Genomic DNA, 9840 nt, shown 5'->3' on the forward strand with positions numbered 1-9840 from the left:
ACCTTGGAGGATGTGGGACAATGAGTCATCTGTGCCTCTTCCTGGTTCTTCCTGGCCAAGGTCAGCTTTCCCACTGGAACCGAGCAGCCTGGCGCAAAGCCCGAGCCGTCTGGAGCCTTCCCCTGGTGCCGAGCCCAGGAGAGGGTGTGGCCCCCGCCGGCTCCCCCAGAGGCCCCAGTTCAGGCTCCGAGGCAGCCTTTTGTCCACGTCAGAAAGCCACTCACGCTGCTCAGTTTAGCAGGAACGGCCCCCTGGCGGAGGCCCTAGGAATCGCCGGCCCTAAAGAAAGGTTCTCACGCACGATTCTGTGAGGCGGAAACTCAACCTGCTTCTGACCTTTCACCCTTTCTGGTCAGAGCCAAATAACTTTTCTCAGTTTGGATGGATTCCAATTCATCTTGCAACCACTCCTATCACGAATAGTAATAAAATAGCTGCCTCTCCTTCCTTTCTCCAGTATGTGTGTGTGTGTGTGTGTGTGTGTTTGTCGCTCAGTCGTGTCTGACTCTTGGACCCCATGGACTGTAGCCCACCAGGCTCCTCTGTCCATGCAATTATCCAGGCAAGACTAACTGGAATGGGTTACCATTCCCTTCGCCAGAGGATCTTCCCAACCCAAGGATCGAACCCAGGTCTCCTTCATTTCAGGTAGATTCTTTACCATCTAAGCCACAAGGAAAGCCCCCTTTCCCCACTAGACAAATGTATTTGAGCACCCACTTTACACAGGCACTGTTCTAGATTCTGACCATCCAGACAGACCAGGCCTGCATCTCATGGAAACTGCAATCTAATTCCGAGATAAATGGTACACAAGCAGATATATCATTTTGAGGCTCTGAAGGAAACCAAGAGAGTGTAATGAATAACTTGGGGAGTCCTGAGAGGAGGCATTTGGGCAGAATGATCTGAGAAGGTTACATTTAAGCATCTATTATGTGCCAGTTGTTTACTGTGTTAGAGGTTAATGATACAAAGATAAAAAGACAATGCTTAGAATAGGAAATGGCAACCCATTCCAGTATTCTCGCCTGGGAAAGCCCTTGAACAGAGGAGCCTGGAGGCGACAGTCCATGGGGTCATGAAGAGTTGGACACGACTGACTGAGCACAAACAAACAAGCCAGGGCCCACCTTAAATCCAGGATGATCTCATCTCAAAATCCACAATTACATGTGCAAAGATCATTTTTCCACATAGTCACCTTTGCAGGTTCTGGAGGTTACAACCTGGACATATCTTTGGGGTCCACCATTATACCTACTCAGTCTGGTAAAGAAAAAAAATAATGCTGTCTAAACCTTCAAAGACCTCAGAGCCCAATGTTGGAATAATAACTGCATAGGATTCAAAAACTAGAGGATTTCTTAATAGCCCTCAGATCTATTGCTCACGATAAATCGGTCCAGTAAATTCCATCATCCTCACTTTTTAAACATGACTGAGTCAAAAGACTTGACAGAAGTTTTAGGGTTCATCAGTAGTGACGTCAAGTTTGAAATGGAGGCCCATCTTGCTCCCCAACATTGTCTTTTCCTCCGCCTTGTTGCTTGGTGGAAACAGGGAGATAAACAATGCGTCCCAGCCCACACGTTTCACAGGGGCATCATGCATGGTCTGAAGTGGGCTCACAGTAACGCCACTCTCTCACAGCATCTGCTGAGGGACTCTCAGGAATTAGCGGAAGGACCACACACTGCTCCAGGGTGTCGCTTCTGCAGCTCTTGTCAGTGGTACACAAGTCTGGCAGCTGATGTCAGAGTCCCTTGGCTTCCATCCCGCAGACATGCTGCTGAGACGCTCCTCCACCAAACTAACTCAGATCCAAGTCCACACACGGCTCCTCCTTCGCTTCCCTTTGTGAGGATCCTCTCAACCAGCAGCCAAAGGGACAGGTCTCCTGACTCCAGGGAAAGGTCACCCAACACTTCTGTCAAACTCTTTAGGACCAGACCCTGAGGAGGAACAGTAAGGAAGAAAAGGCCACCGGAAGTGATCCTTGACTCTTCCTCAGTTGCTGGTGGAGAAACACGATGGCCCATCGCGGGCTGCAAGCCAGTGGTGGGGTGGCAGCTTGAGCCCCTTCTCTGAAAGCTGTGTGGTCACACCAGCGCTCCCAGGAGAACAGAGGAAGACAATTGGACCAACTCCTTGGGTGGTAGGGTTGTTGATCTCATGTCAATTAAAGAACCCACATATAGGGTGCAACATCTGTGTGTCTGCTTGCTCCAGGACAAGAGACAAACGTACCCCTGACAGCAGGGCTCTTGGAGGGCTGGGAGGTACCACCTCTGCACAGGTGCCTGAATGACCTACTTACATACAGCTGTAGTTATTGTTGTTGTTTAATTGCTCAGTCGTGTCTGACTCTTTTGTGACTCTGTGGACTGTAGCCCGCCAGACTCCTCCATCCATGGAATTTCTCAGGCAAGAATACTGGAGCGGGTCCTTCTCCAGGGGATCTTGCCAACCCAGGGATCGAACCCACGCCTCCCTCATTGCAGGTGGATTATTTATACTATGGAGCTACCAGCAAAACCCATACTTGTTTCTAGTACAGAAATGTCTCCTTTCACCCACTAGCCTTTTCTGCAGTAAATCTATATGCAACTTCTACTCTCTGTCAAGCACTGTGCTGGATACCAGAGGATATGGCAGAAGATAAACACGCAAGAGTTTGTGGAGTTTCTGTCCATCAGAATCTAAGGCAGCAGTTCTCAGCCCTGGCGGCCCAATGGAGTCACCCAGAGTGCTTTAAACAATATGGGTGTGGACCCCACTCCTAAGAAGTCTGATTTAATTGGACTGAGACCGTGATGTCAGCGTTCACGCCTGAAGGACTCGGGGCTAGGTGGGAGAGTCTCAGAGAAGCATCTAGTGCCTCCATTTGTGCAGTGAACCAGCCTCCCTCCTGGGTTCCTTGTTAAAGCTGAACCTTTTCCCTAGCGCCAGGCTGGGAACACACTCGGGCTGGATTTTCTGCTCCAGAATTTCACTACAGCTGTGTGTTGTACTTCTCTTTCCTCGTTTCCCGCATCAAGAGTCTTTTCTTCTGAAAGTAGGACCTTGCTGGTTCAGGTCCCGAAATCTGGATTCAGAGAGGCATAGCCTTCGCCTTCTGTCGCCCTGGGCAGCAAATCAACTGCCTCTGACTTTTCCCCTTCTCGCTGACTTCCTTTTCTTTGTTGCTTGATTCCAAGCTCTTTTTGTCTCCACCTCTTAGATCCGGGAGCCTTCTCGGTTTGCTTTATGCCTCAGTTAGATAGCAGGGACTCATGCCCGGGGCTGAAGGATCTTTTCCCTTCCTTAGGCCCTTTCTTCTCTAATCCCATGCAGTAAGGATCTGTCTCTTTTCCATCCTCCTCACCATTTTCCACCCTTACATCTGCCCATGTCTCCTGCCCCAGCTTCTCTAAACATTTCTGTCCCCGAGGCAGAAGTCCTGGAGGAGACAGAAGAGGTGGCAGCTGGGGGTGGAAATCAGACACTGCGAAACTCTCACCATCTTCCCCATGCCTGGAGGACACCAGCCCTGGGAAGCACCCCCTCTGCTAGCATTAAAGAGAGAGAACGAAATATATTTGTTTATTTGTTTAATATCAAGAAGTCTTTGGTTTTCGACCCCAGAGGGCCTGAGTAAGTAGAAACTCAGCTTAATCAGAGGGCTCAGGCTTACATCATGCCCTACAAATAATAATAATCATAACATAATAGTACTAATGCTTGTGCTACATTTGGAACCCGAAATGATCAGTGACATTTCCCCTGATGAGGTTAAACAGCCTGGCTCTCGGGGCTGCACATTTGCATAATAAAGATCAGAAGTCAGCCGCCATCTACAGCTCTGTCGGCTCGAGCCTGGCGTCCTTGATTCAGGGACAGCACAGCCCCATCTTAATGTACTCTCACAAGCAGTCCTGTGCCTTGATGCTAATCTTTGGCTTGCAAGTGAAATGTCAGCTTTTTTTTTTTAAATCTGCGATAACAACAAATTATGTTTCTAAATGAGAAGATGCCATCTGTAATGGATAAGACAATCTGAAAATGCAGAGGCAACATCTGTGACCCGTGATGCCAACCTGGCAAGCTGTAGTCTCGTTTTCTAGCCTGTCGGTTGATAGGAAAACATCACTTTATATATAATAATTAATCATTAGTCCAAGTGGATATCCCCATTGGTTCCTTGCCTCTCAGACAACCCTGCCTAGCCTGACTATAAATCAGGAAAATACATTCTTTAATATCCAGTGGAATGCATTTCCAGGCAGCTTCTTTCCTCCACGAAGTAACTAACAGAACACTTGGCAGAAACCGTCTCTCTCTGGCTGATGGGCGAAGATTGTCCCCAGGTGCTATTTGAAGGGCGGAAAATGCAGAACCCAGAGGAGGGGAGGGAGTGAGTTCAAGATGGTGGTTGTAAATTAAAGCTACGTCTTACACTGGTGGCTCCTAGATGGGTAGTGGGCCAGGACAGCCAGCACACCCCCATCCAGGTCTACTGGTCCTTTCTCCTCCAGCACGTCTCGCCCCTCGGCCCACTGCCGGGCCCTGTCACAGGTCATGCCTTGGCCTGGCCCATCACAGTGGCCAGTCTCCAAAGTCCCGTCATCCTACTGGTTCTAATGGCAACTGTAGATTAATCTTTCTAGGCCATTTTTCTGTTTGATTCCAGGCTCTCTCTGGATCTATTGAAATATTTACAGCACCCAACATACTCCAAGAAGATAAATGATCTGCCAAGTGCGGTGCAAAGAGAAGTATGTTGGAAATTGGGATAGAAGGCAGGAGTCCAAGGACCACCTAGACCCTCCCTTATTTGTCTCTGATGGCTCGGAGGCCTGGCTGTCCTCATCTGCATGGAGGGCGTGTTGTTAATACTTTCCGTCCCTGCTTCTTGGAGCCCTGAGTTTCTGAGGCAGTGCCCCAGGGTGAGGGAGGAGGAGCGGGATGGGAGGAAAGGGAAACATACACAGACTTCAGCTACAGCGTTCAGCTTTTATTGCTGTCCCTAATAAAGTGAAAAATCTAAACCCCGAGAGTCAGATGATCTTTAAAGCCATTCCCGATTTTTGCATCCTGTGGTTCTCTGTCCCAGTGCTGTCCCTGCCATCGCTGAATGTGGGAATGGTTTAGGAGCGGCTGCTTCATCTTAGGGCCTGTCCTTGTACCTCTTAGCTGCCAGGCCAGCGGTTCTCAGTTGGGGATAACTCTACCCGCCCACCCCGACTCCACCCTGCACAGGGGACATCGGGCAATGTCTGGGAATGGTTTTGGTTGTCACACTAGGGGTGCCAGTGTCCTCTAGAGGGTACGAGGCCAAAAAGTGGAAGTGAAATTCGCTCAGTCATGGCCAACTCCTTGCCACCCCACGGAATGTACAGTCCATGGAATTCTCCAGGCCAGAATACTAGAGTGGGTAGCCTTTCCCTTCTCCAGGGGGTCTTCCCAACCCAGGAGCTGAACTGGGGTCTCCTGCATTGCAAGCAGATTCTTTACCAGCTGAGATACCAGGGAAGCCCTATAAGAGACCAGGGATGCTGCCCAATACCCTACAATGCATGGGACAGTCTCCCACAGCAAAGAATGATCCGACCCCCAGTGTTGAGGACATGAAGGATGAAAAACCCTGGGCCAGACCACAGAGACTAAGTAAGTATGCTCACAGGTGAATCTGGAAAGCTGTTCAGCTTTCCTTCTGTTCAGCCCAGATGGAGAAGTCAAGTCCATTCTCAACTCCTCCCTACCAAGAACTGCACGAGCTGTGGATCTGAGACACAGAAGGTCCTCACCTGGGGACAGTGGCACCAGCTCTTAGTTCACCTTTGGAGAGAATTCATGTTGCCCGACACTCAGGCAGCTGCAGTAGCCCACGGTGCAGCACATTCAAGTTCAGGCCAGGCAGTGGTGGTGGTAATACAGACCTTGAGCTTTTCACTTCCTCATTATTTATTGATGACTTATGACAGACTGTGGACAGTTCTAGGTGCTGGGGAAATAACAAGGAACAGAGCAGTTTTCGCTGCCTTTATAAAGCATCCTAGTTGAGGAGAGTCAGAAAACACACAAATGAATGAAGGCATAGACTTGGGAGGTAAGAAGTGATGTCAATATTAGGAAGCAGGGAGGGGCGCAGAGTGGGGAGGGGGACAGTGGTCATGAGACGCTGTGGGAGCACGATTCTGAAGGCTGTGGATACCTGGAGGGGACGGGGCTCCAGACAACAAGAGACGCCAGGCTGAGGGAGGTGGATGGGGCTGTGTTGCATCCCTGGACCATTCTTGAAAACTCTAGGAATGTGCAAGAAGGTGGTCCAGGGACCAGGTCTCATAATACCTGGCCAACCCAGTTCGGCTGTAGAGGTTTTATTCTGAGTAAGATGGAGAGCCATTAGGGAATGCAGAGAGAGTGCAGCAAAAAAGGATTTATGTTTTAAAAGCAAAACGCAGAAACCAAAAAGCATTTCCCAGATTCCAGTTGTTCTGGCCACTCTACCCATCTGCTCGAAGGAGCAGAGTCTCAAAATGTTCATGTTTCCTTTTCGCATTTAAAGAACGGAACAAAGGGATTTCCCTGGCGGTCCCCACGAGCTAAGACTCCACACTTTCAATGCAAGGAGTGCAGGTTCCATCCCTGGTGGGGGGACTAATATCCCGCATGCCACATGGTGTGGCCCCCAAAACAGAACAGAACAAACTCAAAAAACATCAGCCTACTTTTTTCATCATCAAGGCCTTCCTGACATTCTAAGTCAGAGATGATTATGGCTGGTTTTGCAAACCCCTAAAGGCCAGATGCAGCTGAGTTCTGAATAGCTCCCTGAAAGCAGGGAGAAATTCTCAAGCTTAATAAAGCAAATGGATGCAAGTACATTTCACTTGAATAGGAGAAATTCCTTGCCACACACCATTTTTAGAAGGGGATAGTTTGGAGTGGTATGAAGTCCAATCACAGAGCCTGCATTCCAGAAAGACTGGGATCTCTTTTTAATACTGGAAGTCCAAGACTGGGAGAGGGTATGCTATCTATAATTTATTCATAATTTGCCAGCTCTTTTCAGACAACTTTTCAAATAAAACGTGACACTTGTTTAAATATTTACTGGCTTGTTGACCCATTTTTTTTGTTGTTGTTAATTAGAATTTTTCTAAAAAAGAAAACAAACATTGTAACAGCAAATTAATCCAGACAGCCTTGACAGCGAGCAAGCTCAGCCAGGCTACGGTTAAGCGTCAAGTTGTGATTTTCCAAAATCATTGTATCCAAGGGGAGAAATTAATCAGAGATATCAGCAATAGTCTGTGGATGTAAAAAGGTTAAGATCCACCCCTCCTCCTGATCTGTGATTATGGAATTAGCACAATAGATGTAAAACCATTTGTTTAAAATAGAGTTTTCAGCAATGGCTTTTCTGTTATTCTCCCTGAAATGTGTGTTTAGCTCCAAACCTCCTTTTCCTCCAAGAAGTGGTTGGCTGAACAATTCTGTAGCTGTTCCCACAAAACAAAAAAGGCTATTTTTAAAGATGCTGCATTGGAGTCCTCGCCTAACTTTTCGGGGCTTGCTTTGAGCTCTAGTTAGTGGCTTCAGGTTAAGTCAACACTTCCTACTCTCTCCTCTCCTCTGGAGTCAGGCTTAGAGGACCTTCAAGATCACTGCGACACAGGGGTTTTATGTGTCCTGACTTCAGGCCTGGAGACTCCAGCCACCTTTGCCAAGAAGAGAGTTTACTCAGAATGCCTCAGAAATAATGTCTGCCCGCCGCCCGCCCCCCCCCCCCCCCCCGCCACAGGAACTGTGGCCAGCAGCTGCTGTGACAGCCTAGGCAGGGATCCCACCATCGGCTGGGCCGGGGCAGCGGGGCCACGGGGGGAGGAGTTGTCCTGGATCGGAATCACGGTTTGGGTGGCCACAGGATTCCTTTAAATGGACTAGGTTTAAAGATAGTGCTGCAGCCGCAGAACGACCTTAATAACAATAGCAAGTTGATTAGTTAGAGACGGCTCAGTGCTTAACAGGCGTTTAGTCTTCACAGCAGCCAGAAGAGGTAAATCGTTCTGTGATCCATTGATCCCCGATGAGGAAGCAGAGGCTCAGAGGTCTGGCCGACTCTTGGGCACATTCACTCGTGTGCCTGACGTGGGGTTCCCAGCCAGGGAAGAAGAGGTTCCTAAACCCTAGAGCCTGGGGAATTCCTGGCAATCCAGTGGTTAGGATTCTGCACTTTCACTGCAGTGGGCCTGGGTTCAATCCCCGCTTGGGAAACTAAGATCCTGCAAACCTCAAGGCACAGCCAAAAAACAAACCCTAAAACCTGGAGACTTCCCTTAGCCCCTTTGAGGCTTTGAAGGGAGGGTGACCCACGGCATCTCCTGGAGATGAGCAGACTGTCCTCCTATGCCAGCCCTGTGGCAGGTCAGCAGTCTAACCGGCGATGCAGTGAGTTAAACACATCTTCAACTCCTCTTTTCACTTCTCCCTTTGAAAAGTGGAAATCTGTTGCCCTTCCCTTGGAAGAATGAGGGCTGTGGATCGCTGTGACCTGCTGTGGCCACCAGAACACGACAGGAGTGCAATCATGTAACTTCCCAGGCCAGGCCTTCCAAGAGTCCAGCTTCTGATTTTGTCAGCCTGGGACATGCCCTCTGGGAACCCAGCCATCAGGCAGTAGGAAGCCACAAAACAGAGAAGCAAACTGTTTCCCACACTTATCAATGGACCCAGCACGAAGTGCCAGCCCCCGCGTGAGTCACCTGGGATATTCCAGCCCATTGGACCGCACTCCGAGCAGAACTGCCCAGCTGAGCCCAGGCAACCCCAGCACCATGTGAGACCATCAGCGGTAGGCACTGTTTCAAAGCACTGAGTTAAAGGGTAGTTCATTTCATAGTAAGGAGAAGCAAAACAGCCTATTTCCACAGGATGATATCCTCTCAGACAGGAAAGATCTGGAAGGCAGTGTATATGTGACGCACCTGGCTCTGATGTGACGTGGCCAGATGGGAGCTCCCCACTAGTGAGATGGGAGCTCCCCGCTAGCGAGATGGGAGCTCTCCGCTAGTGAGATGGCTAGTGAGATGGGAGCTCCCCGCTGGCGAGATGGGAGCTTTCCACTAGCGAGATGGGAGCTCTCCACTAGTGAGATGGGAGCTTTCCGCTAGCGAGATGGGAGCTTTCCACTAGCGAGATGGGAGCTCCCCACCAGTGAGATGGGAGCTCCTCACCAGTGAGATGGGAGCTCCCCACTAGCGAGATGGGAGCTTTCCACTAGTGAGATGGGAGCTCCCCGCTAGTGAGATGGCTAGTGAGATGGGAGCTCCCCCCTAGTCAGATGGGAGCGCTCCGTGAGATGGGAGCTTTCCGCTAGCAAGATGGGAGCTCTCTGCTAGTGAGATGTCTCATCTGAATCTTGGGGACAGGGCATCTCTGGGGAGGGTGGGGGTATGTGGGATGGATTTCTGTGGTCCCCATGGGTGTCTCTCTCCACAGCATTTCTAGAACATCTCCATTTATGGACACAACCATCTAGGCCTCTTCCCTGCTGGCTCCGACAGTAAACAATCTGCCTGCAATGCAGGAGACGAGGGTTCAGCTTCTGGGTCAGGAAGATCTTCTGGAGAAGGGAATGGCTACCCACCCTACTGTTCTGGCCTGGAGAATGCCATGCACAGAGGAGCCTGGCCAACTACAGTCCACGGAGTCGCAAAGAGTCAGACAGGACTCAGCGACTAAGCACACTTACATGCCCCTAGGTCTCCGTGTGCCCGTTAAGGTACTTGCCTGAAGCCAAGGGACAGATGTGCCTGCGCTAGAATCTGGGAGGATAGACTCGGAGCTGACGCC

This window comes from Ovis canadensis, chromosome 17 (assembly GCF_042477335.2).
Source record: "Ovis canadensis isolate MfBH-ARS-UI-01 breed Bighorn chromosome 17, ARS-UI_OviCan_v2, whole genome shotgun sequence".
Lineage (NCBI taxonomy): Eukaryota > Metazoa > Chordata > Mammalia > Artiodactyla > Bovidae > Ovis > Ovis canadensis.